This window comes from Pinus tabuliformis, chromosome 3_2, assembly GCF_031772625.1.
Source record: "Pinus tabuliformis cultivar Carrire ecotype Pingquan chromosome 3_2, CPIR1, whole genome shotgun sequence".
Taxonomy (NCBI): Eukaryota; Viridiplantae; Streptophyta; class Pinopsida; order Pinales; family Pinaceae; genus Pinus; species Pinus tabuliformis.
In genome coordinates this window covers 657,424,549-657,449,419 of record NC_142302.1, presented here as the reverse complement: position 1 = coordinate 657,449,419, position 24,871 = coordinate 657,424,549, and the positions used below count along the sequence as shown (strand labels likewise).

At 38.4% G+C, this 24,871-nt stretch overlaps 1 pseudogene; it reads right to left on the bottom strand.

The window, feature by feature from the left end:
- Nucleotides 1–8,706: 8,706 nt before the first annotated feature.
- LOC149182379 (plant UBX domain-containing protein 8-like) lies at nt 8,707–16,192 on the bottom strand (annotated as a pseudogene).
- Nucleotides 16,193–24,871: the final 8,679 nt, after the last annotated feature.

Sequence of the window (24,871 nt, the reverse complement as noted above, 5' to 3'; positions counted from 1 at the left end):
GCCTCGGAAGCAATCAATCGCCATCTGCATTTGGGACCCGGTGGCAATGTGTAAAGCAGCTGCACCGCAGAGTCTGGTAACTATAAAGGCAATTACCATAAGTTCAGGTCGGGATATGTATTTGATTTCTATCCCCTTCTCCTGGTGTTGATTGTTGCACCACTCTAGCCGGAGACTAGCAAGGGATTGGCCACCCGGCCTAGTCCCGAACAGAGAAAGTTGCTCGCCCCTATTAGGCAAACCAGTGAGAAAATATATGTCTGAGGGCTCTATCTCGAGCTGGTGCCCTCCGATGTAAAAGCATTGATCCTGAACGTTCCACCTTTCAACCAGCCACTCCAAGAATCTCACCTGAGCCCTCATGCCAGGTATGGCCCAGTATTTGTATAGTCCGCACGCCTTCAAAGCGTCAATGGAAGGTTGATGATTTATTGCGGCCAAATCGACATCTTCGTGTTCTCTTTCGTGCCAATCAAGCATGGTGGGCAATCTACACACCAGAAAACATGCATTAGAATTCTATAAATCAAAAATTAATGGTTCAAATTTGAGATTTGGGGGTTTAAAAATCCTTTGCGTGGAGTACGCACCCCACGTTCAGAAAACAGAGCGTGGGTACGCAGCTGTTCTGAAGGTAGGTTGCGTACTCCGGCCATTTTCCCATACACGAAAATGTCGGGGTACGCAGGTCACCCATGGGATACCTGTGTACCCCGAAAGGCGGATTCTAAAACCCTAAAGCCCCCAAAAAATCAAACTAGGGCTTAAAATGAAATTCTAAATGGATGAAAATAAAGAGGAGGATGTTGTGAAATACCTGAAAGAGACGGCGTTCGATTCTGACGGTCGGATTCTCCGCAAAGTCCACGGGAAGTTTCTTGCCAAAAGCCCTTTGCTCTCCCTCAACAGTAAAATGGTAAAAATGACATGGTAAAAAGTCTTTTTATAGGTTTTTTGGATGAATGAATGCTAAGTTTGTTTATTTTTCACCATGGAAGGATATTTTTCAATGTATTTTTGCCTATCTTAAACAGGTATGAGTAATGTGTTGTTTTTGTGCAGGACAAAAGGATTTTGAGGGAAAATTGTCATTTTTCACGAACCAAAAACATCAGAGTCATCTTTTAAGCCCTTTTCTGACTCCTAAAACATGAAAAGATTGCCGAGCGTTTCTTTTACACTCGTTAAAACAGAATTAAAAGACGGTCCCCTTATAGCCCTTTTCTGACCGTAAAAACAGGAAAAGATTGCCGGGTTTTTGTCGTTTCAAACTCGATACTGGAAATAAAACGACGTGTCCTTGATCGCTTTTTACTTTTCAGGTCAGAGGCACTAATCATGAAAGTACTCCTTGGTCGCAAGATCAAGCAGTTCTCCCAGGTATTATTTTATACTTTTTCGGGCTTGGGGGACACAAATTTACGAAAAAGTTCAACCTGGAGTCTTCTTAAGTTTTTCAGACTCTCTAAAATTGAAAAACGCCGAGTTTCTCCTATACTGGACTCGTTAAAATTTCACAGTAAAGGACCTGTTCAATTACAAACAGGAACGAACCACTCCTTCTTAGGGTTCGCATCAAAACTAAGTTGGACTCATCCGAAGGATGAGCTTATAATCAAGCATATGTTATCCTCCTCAAGCTTGTAAAAAATAAAGAGGTACTTGCCAGAAATGGTGGGGGAAAAGAGAGAAAAATGAGCCTATTTGTTATCCTTTGTCTCAGAAGAAACCTTATTACCACTCTTGAACACGACACTTGTCATTCACCTGGGTTGGGAAATCCTTTGCCTCACAGTTGATCAAACCACATTGAAAGTCTTCAGCCGGGTTCCGGGGATTAACTTTGAGTCATTCGTCACCAGCCCATCTGTTGTGTCGTTATGTGTTCAAGAGGTCTGCAAATAAAACTTTCATCTGCAAAATACTTGTCATCCATTTTGACCATCCTTGAGTCAGTCCTTACAGCAACATTTCTTCAACTTGATCTATGATTTCGTGTTGTGGGCTTGCCCGCAACGGGTCGCTTTCTATCGACATCAGCACATTATCTAGAGAGATGACTTAGAAATCGTCAGTACCTTGAAGTCTGCATGCATCAATGGCAGGTTTCTCGCATTTGACGTCAGTTTACATCATTGACTTTCGATCGAAGGACTCCGTGAAATGTTCGACATCAACTCATTCATTCACATCTCATGGATTGTACTGGGTACTTTGAGAACCATTGACATCACTGGTGGTTTCTCTCACGCTTGTTAACAGTTTACATCATCGACTGGTAATCAAGTGGTTTCTACCATGTTCGACATCAACTCATTTATTCGCATGGCTAGAATCGTACCAATTCGGGAAGTAGAAATGAAGACCCTGGATCTAGTTTCCACCATCCAGGCTGCGAGGAGTTTTGTATTCATTATATAGTAGACCAATTATAAACAGATGGTTGCGTCCATACTGTGTCTACACAAGTCTATGATTATGATGTACTGCAAAATCATTCCTGTATCAGAGCAGTAGTTAGTCTGTTAGTTAAAGTTTTTGATCTGAGTATGGGAATGCCTACCTCAGCGATGATATAATATTATATATGTATTTTGTGTTGAAAATTGCAGGTTCTGACCAGGCTCTCCACGAGATAATCCTTGAAATGATAAAGCGCTTCACCCTTCCTAGATAATACAAAACCCTGATCTACTACAGGCTTCGCACTTTAGGGGGCAATCTGTTACACTAAAAAATGTCACCATGGCTATTTACAGTTAGTATGGCTCTATCAACAGTCATGCTATCCTCCTGGGCAAGTCTTATGCCTCTGCTCTCCATGTCAAACTCCAAAAAAGAGAGAAAGTCTTTATAAATGTATTTATCTCTGGGTACGCAGATTCTCTCAGCCTTACCTGCGTGTACGCACCTCAAGTTAACATTACCTGCGTACTTGTACGCTCTGTATGTAAAGGGGTGGGTGCGTACCCCTGTAAAGGTCAAAAGGCGCGAGTTTCATCTTTAAAAAGTTACTTGTGGTCATTTCTAGAGCATTCTAGAAGGTTGTTCGACGTGTATTGAGCGCCTCCAGATGGTTCATGTATCCCTATGAAAGAGGAACTTATCCCATCAAGAGGGGAGCTATCCCATCCAAAGAGGGGCTTATCCCATTGATGGTGGACCTGATTAACTTCCTCTTGAGCACTATAAATACAGGCATTGGGCCAGAAGGAGGGGAGGTTGAAAGCTGAACATTCCTAAGGGTAGATGCTGCTGGAATTAGGACTTCCTTGTAGAAGCTTGTGAGGAGAGATTCCCATCCTTTCTTGTTTCATTTGGAAGTGGGTGAGCTTATCAAAGTAAAGGAGAACTCTTGATGGACCCTGGGAGGGACTTGCACAACACCAAGGCTCAGGTTGTAATGGTTCCTTTTGTTTCCTATTAATGCAAATGAGTCCATTCTTCTCAATAACTTGTTATTTATGAGTTGTTTCATATACTCCTTGGTCTGTATGTTAAATATGTTTTATTTTATAAGATATTCAGGTGCTATTTAATCGTTTGATTGTTAGTGAATGCAGGTTTCGAAGTGAAGGAGGAGCTCATCTGGATCAGCGAGGTTGGACTACTACAACAGCGTTGGACTACAGGTAGGATCTAAACACTTGATTTCTTGTATGGTAAATGCATATTTAGAGAAGGATTGCTCTTGTTTGTCTTGTTTGTCACTAGAGAGTCTTAGGCTCCTAGGGAGGTTGGTTGTGTCCGCACTATCGACTCTTTCCGCCTGACAAGGTGTTTGAATTTTCTTTCCTCGGGGCATAAGTTACCGATAATAATGCGCTACTATGCCCTTTGAATTCCTTCAAAATAATTTTTCAAACCAAACTTAAGCAAAAATTTAAAAAAATCTACACACCTTTTTTCACTTTATAGGAGCTCAATATTGCCTCTAATGTATCTCTGTAATTTCGGATCATCCAGTTCTGAAATTGTGACCTGCAGTAGCCCTCTGTGTCCTCTTTCCAATTCCACCAGTCTGATCCAAATTGGATTCTCAAAGGAAGAGTTATGCTAAATCTCCCATAGTGACCTGATTATAGACTAGTTCAGTAGAGCGAAATTGTACGACGTGCCACGTGTCCCTGTTTCGACCTTTGGACTTGAAAAATCTATACAAGAAACTACAGTCCGTCCTCTTTTTGTGCCTTCTTACAAAATTTCAATCCGATGCTCAGAGAGAAAGTTATGACGATTTTCCCCAGGTCACCTATTTGGAATGTAATCCAGGAGTCTGCAAAAAGACCAACTTCCTCAGATCATATCTCATCAAATATAGCACGAAAAGCTCTGAAATTTGGATTGGAGGTTCAGTGTGATTTCATCTCAAATGGGTTTTTTTTTCTCTTCTGAAACGTCGCAGAAAAAAATTTATAGCGAAACTGCCATGATGACCTATTTGGAGCAGCGAAACCCTAGAATCCAAAGCTCTGATACCAAATGTTATGAAACTAGCTCACAAAAAGATAGAAAAGATAGATCAACGCCTTAGAATTCAGCCTCTTTGGGGTGGAAACCTCCTTTACATTACACAAATGAATGATTCTTTGATGATTCAAATGACAAAACCTCCTTTCTATATATAGGAGTCTAAGGAGTCACAATATAACCCAACCGACCTAACAATAATAATATAAAGGCACAAAAATAACAATAGAGGGATTCTATGGGGCACAGTAATAACAATATGGGGACAATAGGGGCACAACAATATTAATAAGGAATACAACTACAATATTAATGGGGTAATCACTAGTATTATAGAGACCTAACACACAAGAACTTATAGACATTGACATGCATAACAAATGCATATACAACTGACATTCATTCATGACAAACACATCCCAACAACAACATCATCAACTCCTACATGAAAACACAACTATAACAATGACCACCACCATGCATACATAACAAGCACATATACAACCTACATGCATTTATGAAAAACACATTCCGCCCATCCAGTCCAAGGGTTGAACCATGCTCTGATACCACTCTATGGTATCAGATATCCCAAAAAGAAAGAAAACCAGACACCACCCAAAGTGAATGAAACCATGCTATAATACCACTATGTGGTATCAGATAGGACCCAAAGAGAGCACAACCCGCTCTGATACCACTTTGTAACACCCTCCTCCCATATTTACCCAAGTAACTAACCAACCAGGGTAAGCGTGTGACAAGAAGTTACTATGATATGATTTGACTCCCTATGTGTCAGTTAAGGAAGTGGAACCAACATAACACATCACACAAACCTTCCACATCAACAACAAAACTCCCAAGAGCCATCCCAACCACTCAGGTAACCAGCCCCTGAGACCAACTAAAGTTTTAGTGCATCAAACCCCTGGACGCTCCCTTGATATGGACAAGGGTGCATCTGGGAGGCTCCAGAAGCTCCCACAACAAGGGAAAGGGAGCTTCTGGGGACTTTTTTCCCCAGTGTTGTGCCTGCGACTCCAAGATTTGTGCCACTTTTTCAGGCCCAGAGCCCAGGTCACTACCCAAAACTCAATGACAGGTTCATAAATGAAATTTCACAGCGGAACAAAGATACATTTTCAAAAACATCAACAAGGACTAGACTGGACCCCTACTAGCCATGACAAACATTTCATCAAACATGTCACAAACATGAAAGCTACAGGTCTTAACAACATAACTGAGCATAGGGGTCTCATACTTATCTGAGAATCGCTAAGAAGCATTGATGCCTCAACACATTAGCTGCAATTTCATCTATTAGGCCATAGATACATTGTTCATTCATTTACAAGTAAAAACATGATGAGAGCCATACATAGCCACTGTCATAATACATGTTCATAACCAACATAATAACAACAAAAATACCAAGGAAACAACAACCATATAATCCACATATAAACTAGTATAATACTCATGAATTAACAAGGAGAAATAACCTCATATTAATGATGCAAATTCCAACCAGGTTTGGGACTTCCATGAACCACCAAACCATAGATTGGCTGAACCAAATCTTTCTTTCAACCAATCACCCCTATTCCATATTCCAAGCATGAATGTGGGATTTAAAACCAAACTCAACCAGGGCTTCCCGAGGCTACACCACCTCACCCTCATCAAAAGATCCAGGTTTTACCGCAATCCATCCTAGATCATTAGGCCATAAAATAAGCATAGGTGCCATCGGATTTCTCCACCTACACCATGATGAATTTCCTTGTCTCATAGTCTCTAAGCTTTACTGCAATCCACATTGGATCACTAGGCCCTAACCAAGATTCCACCCTCTAGGCTTTACCATATATCTCACCATTCACCGGTAAAGATTCCTAGACCTAATCAAGGGAAACCACCTCTAGGATTTATTGCATATCCTGCCATTAACCAGTTGAGGATTCCTAGGCCCACCGAGGCACACAATAGCTCACTTTACTGCAACCCACAATCTGGTTTATGGGTCACTAGGCTAGTGGATTTATTACAATCCACAGTCTGGTTCAACAATCACTAGGCCATGTGTTCTTTATTTCGGAGATCCACCTCACTCAGCTTCAAATCCATCCGACAATCTAGCTCAACCAAAACATGAGAACCCCATCACACCATGGCTGTCCAGAAATGGAAAGGATAGGCTGAAAACACTTTCACACTTGGCAAAACCCATGTCATGACAAAAAATAACCACATGCAATACCATGCATGCCAAATATAGCAAGGAAATCACACATGGAAATCGATACCTACAAAGAATCTTGTTGTAGTTGCTTGATCCCGCTCTTCCTTGCTTGCTCCTTCCTTCCTCTCGCCTTCTTTTCCTTTCTTGATCCAATGCCAAAGTGCTCCAAGAAAAATCTAAGTCCAAGAGTGAGAGAGAGAGAGAGAGAGTAATGAGAGAGCTCCGACACTAAACTGACAAAAGGTTACACTGGCAAAACCTGCCCATTGATCCTTAGAAGCCTTTTTATCAATGAGGCCTCTATTTTCTTCATTTTCCATTATTTCCTTCATTTTACTCCTCACATGCAACCTGTGATCTTTCACCTTCATTTTCTCCTAATTTCCATTATTTTCATAAATAAATGTGCCAAAAACGCCATTTTGCCTTTCCATTGCCTTTGCCAAATTCCTTTAGCCATAATAATCAATGAAGACCCACACTAGGATGTCTTTCCCAACATTCAACTTAGAATACATGACCTTGGCCTTATATTTTTTTACATGAAATTTTGACTAGGGATTTTACACGAGTGTTATTTTGCAGCAAGCAACCATCCTTTTACAGCTGAAAAATCCTCATGATGATCCAAAAATATATGTCTGGGAATAATTTTGTTGTTCTTTTTATCCTTCGTTGCCTCAATCCCTAACATGATAATAACATTTATCTCTAACAGACACATGGTTAAGGGTAATGGAAAAGTACATTTCATTAATGAGAGACAACTTTTAGCATATGTACACCTTGTTCATCGGTGTCCCTCTAAATCCAGACTGTCTGGTAACAAGAACTTGTCCTAGAATCTTACCTACAATTTCCCCCACTTCATCAATTCTTGAAATACGAACATCTCCTTCAAACCCATTTTTAAATGTTACTAATCCTTAACTACCAGCAAGTACGTGAATTTTCACAACGACCTCTTTTTCTTCAGGAAATACATCTCTACTGGCTTGCTTCACTTCTGCCACTGAAGAAATAACAACACCTATGGGAACATTCGCTCCATATTTTCTCATTAGACTTGCACCCTAGTATTTATCGATATTAAGATGTCAGATTTGGTGTTACTGCCACGATTTCCCCAATCTGAGCTTCTCACCATTTTATTTCTCTTCTCTTTTAAAACACGGAGGTAATCGATTCTCAGACCTCTATCTCTGTAATGCACTATTAGACAAATAAGGAAAAGTGAAGTAATCAAATTAGTCATGAAAAACTCTCATGTGGATGATAAAGCGCACTGGTAAATCTTTTCCAGGATTTAACACTCTGTTCAACAACCATGAACATAATCTTTCTTGTGAATTTTGGTGGCGAACAAACTCTAATTCAGGCTATCTTCTTTGGCATAGATCTCTTACACATAGCTCTGTTAATATTCTTGCTCTGGTATATCTGTCAATTATGTCAGTCCTTCATGTAATGTTGTGTAACATGTAACATGTAACATCTCTGCGAGATTATTATAGTGTTGCTACCAGACTTCTTCAGGTCCGCTTTTCATAAGGTTCGCCATAAACCAATTTGTAGTGTTCTCAGGATCCATTACTCTTGTAACACAATATTTGTAATACTTTGGAGGTTATGTAACTACTATATGGTGTGTTGGCTAGGTAATGTTTCACTATAATCTTGTGCATAACGTTGGTCCACAATTCTGCAATTTTTGCTCCGATTTGGTAGAGGATCTACTCATAGTAATGTTGCACAAAACATGTAATGACCTCCTTAGGCACAAGTGCTTCCAATCAGACCTATTTCTTCTATCAGGGACAAATATTTCCCAAAACCTATAGGTGTATGTCACACATGCCATCATACCTCCTCAAATTCACCTCATGTCGATTTCACCATAGGCTAGCTTATGACACTCTATATTGTCACGCACCTCCACCAGGATCTAGTATATTGTTACTACCTGTTAAGGTATTGTTTTTCTTTGATCATTCATTCCTGTGTTGGGCCACATCCTTTTCCCAATTTTCTTGTAATGATGCAAGATACTCATTATCTTATTGTTCATGGAGTACCCTCTCTGCTTCTAGAGTAGGATATGGTGGCTAAGGAATCTTCCTATTTATGGTTGTTTTGTTACTCCAATATTAGATTCATTTTGGAAGGCACATTGGCGTGGATATGAAAAATGGTTGGAAGCCTCACCTGGAAGCCCACCAAAGAGGGTAGCCTCATGCATAACTGCCTCATTATGTTCCTGAGAAGTTATTCCCCACTCATGGAAGGGATCCCCGTTGTGTTAAGGAGCACTAGTAATATTGTGTGGCCAAGAACTCGATGGTAGATTGTCTAAATATCGACCTATGTGCGTTGCAATTTCTGCAGTGCCTGGAACAATGTGTCTTATTGATCTATGCCTAAGCAGAGGCTGCTCTTCTGGTTCTTCTGTCTCATCTGGTATACTAACAACATCAAGGTGTCAGTGTGTGTCCTCCACATCCATTTTGCTTGATTAGATGTAAGAATATTACTTGTACTGGTTCCTTGCCTTCTTCCCATGTCTAACCTCTCTCTTTCAATAAGGCTAACATAATCCTCATTGTGTTCACCACTTCTTGAATTTGAACTTGATATGAAAGTGGAAGACATTGTACTTGGAATCTCATCATCATCATAAAAAAAAATTGTCCCTCTAGCTTTTGGACCTTGCACATGAACACTAGTAGACACCTCCTCAATGGAAGGTGTGGGATTTCATCCACTAGTTGACCCTCCTATCCCTTCAACTCAATTGTAATATTTCTCACATTTCTTGGATGAGAAACATATGGTATTGAGTTATTAAAAGGCATGTGAGATGTACTAAGCCCTTTAAATATAGGACTACCCATAAATCCTTAGTTTATAGATCTTATTGTAGGAAAATTTGTAGCAATAGAAGGGAAAGGATTAGGTAGGTATCAAACTTCCATCTTAGGTGGTTCACTTTGTTCCCTCCAATCAGGTTGGGGACCTCATCATGATCTGGTCGTGTTAGAAAATGTTCTCATTAATTGAAATGGGCATTTACAACTTCATTGAGATCTCCCACATGTGTTCATCATTTCTATGGAATGTAGAAGATAAACGATTCAGTTTAATTTTACATCCTCTGCATTGAAACTTCTTTTGAAATTGTTAGCCAAAACTTAGAGTTTCTCTATGGCTATTTCTTTAGATGCGCCTGCAATACTCATAAAGGTATTTATCACAACTCATGTGCAACTTAGTTCTCATTAATTCTATTATTTCTTCCAAACCACTTTTGGGATTTCTCTCCCCCTAAGAGGCTTCACTGACCAAATGGTTTCTTCCATTTCCTTGAGTAGCCCCCCCTGAGGCAATGTTGACTTCAATTTTTTATTGAAGTCACATGTTTCTCTTTCTTCTTTTTCCAAAATTTAGTGGGTTGCCTTTTGCTTTGTGCGTTTTCTTCTATCTTATTGTATGACATGCTTTGAGTGGCATCCTTCTTCTGTCTAGTTTTCTTTAAGGAACTGAGTAGCTTGCAATCTTTGACCATGTGGCCAAGGTTATCACATATATAGTTCCTTACATGACTTAGAAAGAGAGGAAAATACTTATGTCTTCTTACCCTGTTATTCTCATATTCATTCCCACTTTTCTTTGTATGGGATTTGAAATCAACAACTTTATGTCCAAAAGCATCGCACAAATAACAATAGCCATACAAAGAACTTGTGTACCTGATGACTGATGGTCTTCTTGTCATAAATGATTTCCTTTGATTGATGTCTTGAGGTAACTTCCTTGTTTTTTGCATCTTCTGTTGATAATCCTTGGTTTGATTTCTCCTACAGTCAGTGTCTACATGCCCCAGGCTTTGGCAAGAGAAGCACTTGACATCTTTCAAAGGAGCAAAGGATCTCCTTTGGAACCTTGTAATTTTTCTCAAATTATCTCTGAGAGCAAATGGTCTTCTTTCAAAGGATGCTTTCTTTGAATCATTCTTTTATTGTTGGCTTTGATGCTTGTTTTTATTTACTTCCTTACTAATCATGATGTTGAAATATTCTCCTATAGGCCTTTTTAGAGTTGCTTTATTATCTTTTGTGGTTGTCTTTGAGCTACTGCCCTTTTCAAACTTATTTTTTCATGGAGACAACCTCCTTTTCTAACTTTTCACATTGTCTTCTCTTTGTATCTAGCTCATTTCTTGCTAAAATAACTTTATCTTCTAATCTTTCACAATGTTCTTATCTTTCCTTCAGTTGGTTGCTCATCACCTCTTCAGTTCTTCTAGCTTCTTCCAGCTCTGTCCTCAGGTTAATGATTTCTTCTTTGAATTCATGTTCTTTCTCATCACATTTCTACAACAATAATTTCTTTTGATATTTGTTTTAAATTGTAAGTATTTCTATTTCAACCAAGGCCAAGTCAAGCTTAGCTTGGTTTCCATCTGAATTCTTCTCATTAGAATTAGGTACTTTCATACTAGTAGAATCAATTTCATATGACAACAATATATTTTAGAGACACCCTTTCCTTTTTCCTCGTTTTCTCCACTATTGTTAAGAGTGTCTCCTTCAAACATGACCTACAACCTATCCAAGATTTTTTTTGCAGATTTGAGATCTCTTCTTGTCTCAAGATCCAAATCACGAAGATTGTTGTAAATAGAAAATTTAGCCTGAGCACTCCACTATTGTTATTTCTTTGAGGGTGAATCTTTACTATATCCATCACATACTAACGTCAAAACATTAGGTCCATAAGTTATCAATTCAACATTTACCAATTTCTCTTTCCATTCTAAAAAGTTTGCAATACTAAGTACATGTACACTTTGATATTCCATTATTCAACCAGGTCTACCTTCCAATTGTTAGGTTGATACAAAAGGAAACAACTCTTATACAAATTGTTGGAAACTTGATTATACTAAGCAGGAGGGGGGATGAATTAGTATAGTGCATTCATGGACATCAAATTTTTCATTTACTTTCTTTTCAAAATTTATTTGGACTATTAAATGACCAACATAACATTGTATGAAAACTAGATTTAATATGTAAACAACATTTAAATCATAGCATAAGAGTCATTCATAAAAGAAACAAATGTGAACACAAAATATAAGTGGAAACTCATGAAGGGAAAAACCACGACTTTGTTGTTGTTGTCATGCAAAGGCGAGATTCCAATTCCTCTATTACATCAGGTTTTGGTGGCTTCATCCCCTTTGCTATTTTGCAAGCTAAAACTTGTTGGGAAGGTCCTACTCCCTCTTTTACATTACTCTTCTGTAGGCTTCTACCTACAAGAGGCTCCTACTTCAATTTATTTTTGCAAGCTACTACTTCCTAGGAGGCTCCTACTCCCTCTTCAATAGGATCCAACCCACTCTTTTTTTAGGCTACTACCTAAAAGGAGACAACAACCCCCTAGTAGATAAAAAATTTAACATGTTGGCTTACCTGGTCATTAACTATGCATGCCTCCATCTCTTTGTCTCTGCCTTCTCTTCCTTAGTTTTGCATCACATCAACTCCTCTTCTTCTTTCTCTTTGTGGCAGGTAACTCACAACAACTCTTTCATTCTCACACTCTCTAACCATTATGCCATCAAAAAGCACATCCTTTTATAAACATAACTTATTGACTATTAATATTCCATACAAGAAGCTGAGGTGAAAATCTCACCTCTTTGCATTCCACCTATTCATTTCCAAATTCTTTCAAATTTTGAATTCTTTCAACTTTTGAATATTAAAACAAGTCCACGTCAATGTATTTCCATGAGCCAAGCCCATGTCGTCACTCTAAACCTCACAAGGGTGATGTCATAAGGCTAGGACATGACATCATCACCAATAAATATGTACCAACCGTTTTAGAGGGATCTCAAGTCATCATCATCATCAAACTAGTGCATGGATAGGGAAACGTTCATCAAGAAGGTGCAAGGCCAAATTAGGGACATCTTGTTTCCTCTAAGGCACGCCATCTTTCCTGGAAACATCCAAGCTTCATAGAACAAGATTTGAGGCTTTAGATGAAGCAAAGAGGGTCATCATTAATGTTGAATCAATACCAAGGTCAATATTATTCTCTAAGTAGTCAACATTTTGGCTATAGTGCCTTAACGTGTCATCAAGTGGGATTGGACATCCTCTCTGATGTGTTTGAAAAGTATCAATCAAATCCCTCTTTTATTCATGGGTTTGGTTTGGGGTAGGATGTGAATTTTACCTTGTGGGGTTATCTCACAAGTGAAGTTTTCAATTTGGTTGTAGGAGGAACCAAGTTTGGCAAGGGATAAATGCAACCTCTTCTGTTTAATATTGTTTCTATATGAGTTCTTTTATAGTCTAGCCTCTGTTTGGTGGTGGTACTTAGTTGAAAAAGGTCACATGTTTCATGGTGTTCGCCAAGCTAGAGAAGGGAGAAAGAGGAAGTGTGATGTAAGACTATAGGGCCTATTTTTCAAGACACTCTATTATTGCTTGGATTCTCCCTAGAGGAAAAGACCTAACCTCACTCATGGAAAACATAAGGATATTACTTGACAAGCTACCCATTGTCACTTTAAAATCCTTTCCCCTCACTTCTAGGTCTAGGTAATGGTATTCTAACCTAAGGAAGGATTCCCTATATTTAATCCTAAGCCTATTGTTTAGTATGAGTGAGAATATGGCTAGGATCAGACTCTAATTCATTCTAAAGGAACCTGGTGCAGATTTGTGAAATGCCATGAATTTTTTTGATATCAACCACATGGTTTAAAACAATGACAGTTGAGATAAATGAAAGGTTAATTCATCAAGTATTGTTCCCCAAATGATAAAAATGCAATGTTAGTTAAACTAATAAATATTGAAGTAATAAAATTTTATGGCATGAAGTAGTTCATGTGTGTATTTGTCCCCAACTGCAGTTTTACCTACTTAATGATAGATCATGTGGTCGTTTAAAGATGCCAAAACATGTCTCTAGCATGAAAAATTCTAAAAAATATTGCTCAGAGATAATGTGTAATCATGTCAAGCATTATTATGTCACTTTGTCCATATCTAAACCATTTAGAAAGGAATTAAAGTGGATATAACGTATGCAAGAAAACACCATATCATTGAACCATAATTAATAAAAAAATTGGGATTTAAATATGTGAACAATAATTACAAGGTGAACCATATGCTAATAAGGGACCATGAGTTAATAAAAATAATGAAATAAAGGATTTCAACCATTATTTTATCGACCCATAAACTAAGGAATTTACCTTATATCTCATGCATTCATTATATTCTTTTTACTTAATAAATATGTCCAACATGAGTATAAGAACCATTCAAATGCCAATCAAAGATCAATTTGAAAGCATAAGTGCCGTCAATGAATTAAAGATAATATTCCAATTAATGAGTCAATTTCAGATCATCCAAATGTAGTTAAAGTTCAAATTTGACATTTACATATTTAAGAAAATATATCGAAGGCATTGAAAATAAAATAAAAATTAAAACAACATCATTGCTCAAGGTCTATCTCTTTTTGAAATTCGCGTGAAATATTACGAATGTAAGTTAGCTTTTATCATAAGAATTCAAGTGGAAATTACATGTGTAGTTTAACTATTAAAGACCAAGTCAATTTCTTGATTTATAAGTCGATCCCTAACAATAAAATTAGAAACTAAAAGCCACATATTGAACTTTTAATTATCCAAGTGATCTGATTATAAAAACTTGAAGATCTGAACAAATTGCAAGTGAAATTTTTATGTGTTTTAGGTAATGGATCAAGTTACTAAATACATAAACAAATAATTTTTAAACACAATTAACAGCCAAAATAGAGACAAAATACCATATCAGAAACACATAACAAACATGATAAAGGATTTCACCCCTCTCTTGGGCTACATCTCCTAGTCCAGCTTCCAATGTAGGGCCTCTTTCATTAAGTGATCAAATTTGTGTTTTCATGGATTCAAAACACTCAGAATTACAAAGAAATGTCTCCAATGGATTTAGAACTATCAAAAACCCCCATCTAGATTCTATTTGCACCTCATTTGGCCAAAAATTGGGAAAGTTGTGCCTGTTACAAGTTTTTCTCAAATTCCATAGCTAACCATCCTACAATTCGACTCAAACCTGGCTTGAGCGCCCCAAACTTGGAACTAGCGCGAAAACCTGGCCTACAATCCTGCCAGACGGGCGAAATTGTCAGGCAATTAAACAGTCCATTAACAGTCAGTTTCTGAAATTTGAGGTCGTATGGAGGCCACATGCCAAGGGGTTGGGGCTACCGCCTGCCCCCGCTGGTCGGGCCCCCAACACCTGGCATCGTGGTCGTATGCACCCATAAAATATGTGTTTGGTGCTATATTCCTGTGCTGAGGCCTTAAATATCATGTGCACTCCTTTTTGTTGGCGGTGAGGTCATATAGCGACCATGTGGCGGGGGGCTTGCCCCCTAGGGGTTGGCACCCTCTGCTCTCCGCGCTCCCAGTTGTATGAAGGGTCATCTCACCCTAGTTGGCCCCTATCCAATTCTCCACCGACTATTATGCTCCCAATGCCTGGTGTTGTGGGTTGTGACCAACGGGATTGGGGCTAAGCCCTGGCCCACAGTCCCGCGCCATGGTTATGTGGGTGCGGGGACTAGGGCTAGGGCTTAGCCCCAACCCAACCCAAAACATATGTTGCTCTTCACCTTAAATAAAATTTAGAACCTTATGTTGTTAAGAAATAATGTGTTGGCGTGTTGGTGGATACCCTTGGTGCTTGTTGCTTAGTCGCGGGTTAGATTCTTGTGGGAAGCTTGAACCCTTAAGAAATTTTTGACCTGCCACTGGAGGCCATGTCGCAACCTCCAATTAACCCACATGGCTCTTCCCCATTAGCCCAATTTTATTTTTTTTTAACACTGTCGGGTATTGATTATATTGCAAAAAAAGGGAGGAGCAGACTCCTATTACATTTGGAAGGAAAATGATTCAAGTATAGAGAAGAAAATGGGATCGCAGTCCCTAATTCTACACTTGATACCAAATTTCTATGGATTTCATTGACTGACTTGGCATATTGCCGAACAAACTGTCCTAAAAGTAAAATAAACTTGCAGTACATTTAAATTTAAACAAGTTCACCAAAATTGGTTGACTGATTCCTCTTGTTGAGGATGACGCTTCTTGCTTTGTTTAGTGGAGGTTTCCCCTTGTTGGCTCTGATTGATTGACTTGATATATTCAACCACTTCCTCGAGGTGCTTGCACTTGCCTTTAAGCTCTGTTATTTCAGCTTTCTGCTTGTCTATGTCTCTCTGTTTGAACACATTCTCAGTTTTCATTTCCGCCCTGAGATCCTTAAGTGCTTGATTGAACCTCCCAATCATAAACCTGTTTGCCCTGCATGTTGGGAAACTTTCATTCTTTTCAGCTCTTTCTATTGGATTGCAGGCCATTGTGATTCTTTGAGTGACTTTGTAATTTGTAGCTTTTATGTTCCTTCTGAGAGCGCTCTTGCTGGAGTTCTTTTGCTCTGCTCCTCTGATCTTGGTGTGAAAATTCAATCTGATGTAGCTTGTTGCTTTACAAATACCCAACTGCTCCCATGAAGACCCAGATGTACACTGGGCTTGTATTAAGATGCCCTGCTTGCAGAGAAATACCAAAACTTTATCGGGAGCAGAATGACCAGTAGTGAGGGCACTAAGGTGATGCAGATGAAGCGAGTGATGAATGGCTGAAGGAAAGGGCGTTGTTGTGAAGCAGATGACGGGTTGATGAGAGTGTTGAGATGAAGCAAATGATAGAGTGAGAAGAAGGGGATGATGTTGGAAGTGTATCCTGATAATACTGGGTTGCAACAAAGAAAGGATACACAAAGAAATAGTAAGAATGGGGAGTTGGTAATATAATACTGAAGTGTGCTTGGTATGATGGGTTTTGGGAATAGCTGAGGGGTTGTCGTTGAAGCAGAACAACAGAAAACACTTATAAATGAGAGAACCTAACTGAGAGAAGACTTCGTTATTGGCTTGAGGCCATGAACTGGAGACTTCTTCCTTCTTATCGATCACTGTATCAATATTTAAACTTGTCTTGTGATTACTAGGCATGTTGATGCTCGCTAATATGTATGTATTGTTGCTGAGTGTGATCATTCGGATACAATTTTTGAACCCATTGGTTTCTTGTAACCTAACCCTGAAAAGACATATATCGACTCTACTCAGATGGAGAGGATATATGTGATCTTTGGCTTGTGTGTTTTGGATAGTTTTGGATTTTGCTTGGATTTTTTGCTTAGATTCCTGTAGATAGCATTTGAGTGTCTCTGAAAACAAATCTTCTTTTTGATATGATGGTGTACTCTCCCTGATTGAATGTTTTTTATCATGCTTTTTCCCATTTTTTTCCTGCCTTTTTCCATTTTTTCTTTCCTCTTTCATCATGATGAATGTTGAGGATTATGGAATGGAGAAGCAATAAGTTTCATTGTTTTCCTTAACACTTCCTACTGCTCTTTTTGTGGCCTTGTTGGCAAGGATATCGGCCTCTTTATTTTGATCTCTCAAAACATGTTTGAAGCTGACCTTCCCCAATCCTTTTAAATTTAGTCGGATCCTCTGATATATTCTATTGATGGCAGTGTTACTAGGATTTTTTCCATTTACCATTGCTTCAATACGATTGCAGAATCGCCAATTATTATAGGATCTTTGATTGCTTGTTTTTTTAATATCCTTGTGCCTAATAAAAGGTTGTAAGCTTCTGCTTTGTTGTTTGTGGTTTCTCCTAGGCCCCATTCATATGAAGCAATCGTTTTCCCATCCGGATCTTTGATTACTCCACCTGCTCCTGCTTTTCCTGGGTTATTTTTCAAAGCCCCATTGAAAAAGAGACTGAAACTATTTTGTCTTTTCCTCCACTCTTCAAGTTCTTTTTCGCTCATCCTTAGTTTCCAATTCTTTGTTGTAGGGGCTCTCTTTGGTCCTGCTTTCCCCTTGTTTTCCAAAATTGCTTTACCAAACCAATCTCTCTCTTCTTGCTGAAGGTTGTTGTGGTCCACGACTGTCATTCCTTTAGAGTTTATACTTTCTGATACTAAACTCCATGTTTTTGAGAGGATTTTGCCTATTCTTGGCTTTTGATCTTTGAATATACTTTTGTTTTTGGCTAGCCAAATCTGGCAACATAAGACTGTAGGGAGGCATTTCCAAATCCTGATTATTCTATTCTTATTTTTTTTTAGTAAGGATAGGTCTTCTCCCATGTTTTGTGAAAATATGAGAGAGGGTTTGTGAAGTTTAAATTAATTTCCAACGGACTTGTAATCTGCTTCCAGCATTCTCTAGCTACCCTGCAATCCAAGAAGAGATGTTGAATTGACTCTTCCTCTGTCACTAGATGGACCTTGGATTCCTCTCTTTTTTAAGTTATCAGAAGTTAGGATTTTCCCTTTGAGGAGAGTCCATGTAAATGCTTTGATTTTAGGAAGGCATTCAGTTTTCCAAATTACTTTCCATAGGCTCCATTCCTGTTGATTTTGTTGTTCTTGGAGGACTTTATACCCTGTTTTAACCGTGTATGCTCCTCCATTTGGATCCCACACATATTCATCCTCTTCCTCGATGTTTATGGGCGCTACCCCTTTGAGGTGGAGTTTTAATTTCTCCCATTGTCCTTTTAATTTTTTTGGGATTATTGGGATTTGTCGTTCGAGCCAATTATTTTGTTCCCATGCTGAGATTGAATGAAGGGTATTAAACCTTCTTTCTGCCATCCATATTTGTAAGCCAAGGAGGTCTCGTTGAAGACTTAGGGGCTCTCTTCCCATTATTTGATCCTCCCAAATTGCCACCGATTTTCCATTCCCCGAATTTTTAGAAATATGATTCCTAATTAGGGGAATTATCTTCTTTACAAGTTTCCAAACTTGCATGCAGGGCCTAACAGGAATGGAGTCTATTATTAGCTATGTTCTGGGATGATTTAGATATTTCATGGCAAGGGTTTTTTCCCACCAACTTTCCCTTCCGGCTATCATTCTCCATATTATTTTCATCCCTAAGGCTATGTTCATTAAACCTGGTAAGCGGATTGAGAGACCTCCCTGTTCATATGGAAGTGTGACTTGGTCCCACTTTACTAGACTGAATTTTTTATTCTCTTGCTTTCCTCCCTGCCATAGAAAGCTTCTTATGATTAGTTCCATTTGCTTGTGTGCGCTTGCCGAAGCCAAGATAATCACATACTGATATATTGGGAGGGCTAACAGGAGTGCCTTGATCATAATCACTCTGCCTGCCATATTAAGCCACATCATTCCCCAATTTTGGATTTTGTCCTTCATTTTTTCAACTTGTTTGCTCCATACTTCCACTTTGACATTCTCTTTGGCTATTGGGAGTCCAAGGTATGTAAAATGCATCCATCTTGCTTGTGTTGGGATTTCCAGAATTTGTGAGATGTTCTGCATTATTCTTGGAGGTGTATTCCAGCCATATATTCTACATTTTGTATTATTTAGCATCCCTCCATAGGCTTGAAGAAATTCATCCATAACTTTTTAAAATATTCTTGCTATTATACTTGACGCCCCTCCCAGAAGAAGAGTGTCATCAGCAAATAGGGAATGATTTACATTTTTGACACCTTTTGCTATTTGAATACCTGTAATTTTTTTTTTCTTTTCTTTGATTTTCCAGTGCTGCACTTAAAGTTTCAGCCATGATAATATATAGAAAAGGGGATAGAGGACATCCTTGTCTCAACCCTCTTGAGCTCTGAAAGAATTTGTTGGGTCTTCCATTTATTAGTGGTGCTATCCAAGGGGTTGAGATGCATGCCTGTATGGTCTCGATTATGTCTTGTGAGAATCCAAACTTTTTAAGGACTGCTGCTAAATATTTGTGGCTGACTCTATCGAAGGCATTTGCCATATCTAGCTTTACAATAATTCCTTTCTCTTTCCTTTGAATGCTGCTATGGATTGCTTCCTGGACAATAATCACATTGTCTATGATTTGTCGATTGGGGACAAAGCCGCCCTGATTTTCCGAGATAATTTCAGGAAGAACTCTCTTGATTCTATTTGCAAGAATTTTTGTAAGAATTTTATAAGAGGAATTACAAAGAGATATTGGTCTAAATCTGTTGAAGGTTGTTGGATTGGACTCTTTAGGAATAAGAGCCAGATATGAAGATTTTGTATTTCCTCCCATTTTTATTTTTTTGAAAACATTTTTTGTCATTCTCATGAAGTATTTTTTGATGATATTCCAATGTTGTCTATACAAGGCGATTGTGAACCCATATGGTCCCAGAGCCTTATCAGGATGTAAACTCCATATTGCTTCCAGCACTTCTTCTTTGGAAATTTCTTTATTTATTTCTGAATTTTTCTCATCACTTTTTTTTTTGTGTTGTAAAAAATCATCATTGTCTGCTTGCTATTCATTTGTTGTTAATAACTCTTTGAAGTGGTTATGTGCTGTGATTTGTAATTTCTCTATTCCCTTAATCTCTTGTCCATCCATTTTAATTTGATCTATCTGATTTTTGGCACGTCTGAGTTTCATTGAATTCTGAAAGAAGGCAATGTTTTTATCCCCTACTTTCAGCCATAAACATCTAGACTTTAATTTAATCTCTTCTTCTTCCTTTCTATTCTGCCTGTAAATTTCTCAAAATAATTCCTTTTCTTGCAAGTAATCATGTTTGTTATCCTCTTTGTTTTCCTTTTCTTTTTGTACGCTGTCCATTTTTTTTTAAGTTCTATTTTTTATTTTTTTTTTAATATCATTCTCTCTTGCCCATATTTTTAGATTCACCCTTAGATTTTTTAATTTTGTTTCCCATACATAGTGAGGGGATCTTGTAATGATTTTTGCCCATCCCTCTTTAATTTGATTTCTAAATTCTTCATTGTTGTCCCAACTCAAATTATATCTGAACGGAAGAGGACCTTGGTTCTCCAGTTTTCCCATACTGATTGCTACTGGCTTGTGGTCTGAAGTTGTTGTATGGATGATTTTGGCTTTCACCGAGGTGAAGTCAGCTACTATATTTTCTTGGACTAAAATTCTGTCTAGCCTTTCTTTTATATTACTCTTGCCCAATCTTTTGTTGCTCCATGTATATTTCCCATTACTTGGAGGGATGTCGATTAGATTGTGTTGCTCCATTATATCTTCCAGGGCTTCTCTTGATGGATCTGCATGATAAATCCCTCCAAATTTTTCTTTTGTGTTTCTTACCAAGTTTAGATCCCCTCCCAAAATTATTTTCCCATTTTGTCTTTCTGTTAATACTTCTTTTATCGAGTTCCAACAATGTTCTTTTTCTTTGTAGTGGTTTGGAGCATATACATTTATGATGTTGTATATTTCCTTTGTGTTAAGATCTTTTAAATCTGTTTTGATCCAGTGCTTGCTGATTTTTTGACTTGTCATTTCCAATTTTCTTTTTTCCCATAATGTACATATTCCTCCTGATGCTCATGTTGCCTCTAGCACTATTCCTTCATAATTTCTTAACTTTTGTATCAATTTTCTAGTTTCTTGACTGCTTGTTTTGGTCTCCTGGATCATGAAAATGTCCGGCACTTCTTTCATTAGTATGTCTCTTGCTACATTTTCTTTGAAGGGTGTGCCTAGACCACGACAGTTCCAAGAGACCACTATCATTATTTATTGGTATGGTGGTGAGCGATGCCCTTCCCTCTTTGCTAATTTTTCTCATTATTTCCTGTATTTTTCCCAAGAAAGGAGTCCATTGGTTGCTGGGTACCTAAGGCCATCTCTTTGGCCGCTGCCTCATCCCTTATTTCCTTATTAGATTTTCTGCCCGCTTTTTTTTTGTTTTTCATTGAATTAGGGGTTTTCTTTAGATTGGTTTCTGGTTAAGATACGGTCCACTAAAGGAGGGGGAAGAGGGGAGCGAGGGATTGAAGGAGTGGGGGAGAGAGAGAGGGGGTTGGGAGAATGCGTTGGGGATCTAGGTGAAGGAGGGTCAGTGGAGTCTTCCAAAGGCCCAAAGGGATTCGAGATTGTGAGGCGTGGGGGGATAGCAGTGGAAGGAAATTGTATGGTGGTTTCATTTGGTTCCTGTGGCTGTGAAGAAATAGATATGGGCTGCTTGTTGGTGGATTTTTTCCTTTTTACTTGCTCCCAAGTATTTTCTTGTTCCTCAACATTTTCACTTTTTTTTTTTTTAGGACATCTATTTGCAAAATGACCATACTCGTGACATACCTTGCATTTGAATGGGATCTACTCATAGTCCAACTGCTGTATGTGCGTCCATTGGTCGACCTTGATCTTTATCACTTCTGGGAGTCCTTTTCCTAGATCCACTTCCACACATATTCTGGCACAAGCATGCATATTTTCCTTTGGTTCGCATCTATCTATGTACTTTCCTACTGCATTTCCTATGGCCTTTACAGATTCATCTCCCCAACAATGTAAAGGGAGATGGAATAATTTGACCCAAACTGGTACTGCACTTGGCACATCCATTTCGGGATCGAAGTCTGGGGTCCAACGATTTAGATATAGTCCTCTGGAGTCCATGAAATATGGACCATTTCTGAAGATCAGATCTCTGTCTTCCTTAGTTTCGAAATGAAAGGTATAGTATCCCCTTCCACAAAACCTTATAGCTATTTTCCCATTGATGGTTGAGCTCCAGTTTCTTTCAACCCATCTTTGAACTGATTTGGGAGATGACCATAACCCAGTGAACTGTCCCACTAGTCCACGTTCAACGAGTGACAAGGTTGCTCTGCGAGGGAGAGCAGGTGGAAGAGAAATTTCTGGAATATCCTCGAGCTTCTTAACAAACTTGTTTATTGTTGGCTTGATCCTTGGAGCTCCAGTCACTGCGATAAGGGAGGCGAAAGCTTCTGCGTTTTCTTCATTTCCTTGATGACTGTCTGGTAGAGGATCGCCCTCCTCTGAGGGATCCATGGTCGGTGGGAGCCCAGCAGCAGGAGGCTACTGAGAAATGCTTGCGTAGCAGGAGGGAGCCCGCTAGGTCAGGCAGCTCGATCGTGCGCACAACTCCTCCAGAGAACCTTGCATAAATTGTTTATTAGCCCAAATATTACACAGTCATCCCATCATATAATAAAAAAATAATTTCTGAGCCAATCAATTTGAGACACATGGAGAAAACCCATTGGCCAATCAAAATACAATCACCCTACCCAATCACATGCCTAGTCAGTGTACGGACCGCTGACTAGGCATACCTGCAACCCAAATTACAAAAAATTTAGCTATTTGAAAAATCAATCAAAATGTGATATCAAGAGCATACAATATAATTTTGAGTGAAACGAGTTGCGTTGGATTCAGGTCGTCGAGATCTACACACTAGTACAAGTTTAGAGCATTTTTGAACACTTTGAATTTTGAGCACTAAATTGATCCCTTGGATCACTCCTCCCCATTGGAATATTTGGACCTCCAAAAGCTCATTTTCAGTCAAGAAATAGATGAAGGTATAATTCCCTCACCCTTCCAATTTCAACCCATTTGACTTTAATTTGTTTTTTTCGCTTTGAGCTCCTCATGTAGGTACTTCACTTTTGAAGTCTTTGTCTTTCTGTCAAAGATAGGACCTTGCTGCAATTTCTTCAAGATGTTTAGAAGATAAAACTTATGTTAAAGAAATCTGAACATTCTCTCCTTGACCTTCAATCAAAGAAGACATTCAATTTCAATTTCACTTCGCCTTGAATATTGTAGTCACATTGATGCTTAGCATGTCTAGCCTGGCACTTGGCTTGACTTTTTACCAAATGTGATCACCATCGCCATGCACCATTTTTCCTCAAAGCCAAAACATTATGAAACCCAAAATAAGATATTTTAGAACCAATGTCCTCTTTGTCAAATAGCTTTTACATCTGCTTTTTGACCCCTGCATTCTTTAACACTGGCATCTTTTTCATACCAATGTTCAATAATCGTGCATCTTGCTACAAATGAGCTTCATGTTGTTTTCCTCTTTTAGGAGGAAACATGTTAGACTCTTGAAACATCTTATCACATGGATTAGAAACCTCAATGAAATCAGATTTCAAACTTGATTCATATCCTTGAAAGACTTCAGATTCATCAACATCTTTATGTTTAATCATCAACAATGTAAAATTTTGACTAGCATTTACAAACCTCTTCATTTGTCCAACATTCACAAGAGATAAATTCAACTTCTTGCTATGTGCTCTAACAATGTACTCAATCCCATCTTTAAACAAGTGATACTTGTTCTCATGGTGATGAAAGATGGTTTTCCTGTCATATAAGTATGGACTTCCCAAAACAATCCCACAAATGTCAAGTGGTACCACATCAAGTTCTACCTCATCAATAAAATTTGCAGTGATGGCAAATCTAAGTATGAATTTTCTTGTCACTTGCAACTTGGCATTGTCACATACCCAACCCAAAGGATAAGGTTTAGGATGAAGAACGATTTCCAAATTTAGTTGCTTGACAGTGTCTTTTGAAATGAGGTTTGCTTGTGAACCACTATCAAACAAAGTATCTACCTTGTTATGTTTTGTGATGATTCTAATATGGAACAACTCTATTCTTTTTGTTTCATTTTGATTTTCAATGGGTTTGCTAGAAGAACTAGTACTTGCAATTGAATCCTTACCTTTCAATCCCATGGCTATGATTTTTGTTTCATCTCCGGAATAAGATCTTAGATGTTGTTGTGTAGTTGCAACAATATTTTCTTTCTCCTTGTTATTAAACTTTCCGGGTCTCATATCAGGATGAATTTTTCAACAGTGCTCTTCATCATAGAACAATGTTTGCATGTGAGATTTCCTCCTTTCTTGACTGAAGCATTCTTTTTATCCTTGCCTTTAAACTTCCCTTTTCTTTTTTCTCCAAACTTGAATGACTTCTCACTAGTTTCTTCATAAACATTTTTCCCTCTTGCCTCTAAATGAGTTGCCTGTACACAAACTTCATCTAGTTTTGTAGGGTTAAACATGAGAATTGTATGTCTCAAGTAACTATGTAATCCTCCAATGTATTTGAGAAAAGTATCTTGAGAGGACAAATCTATACCCAAAATCAAAGCTCTTTTCCTAAATTCTTGAGTATAGCTTT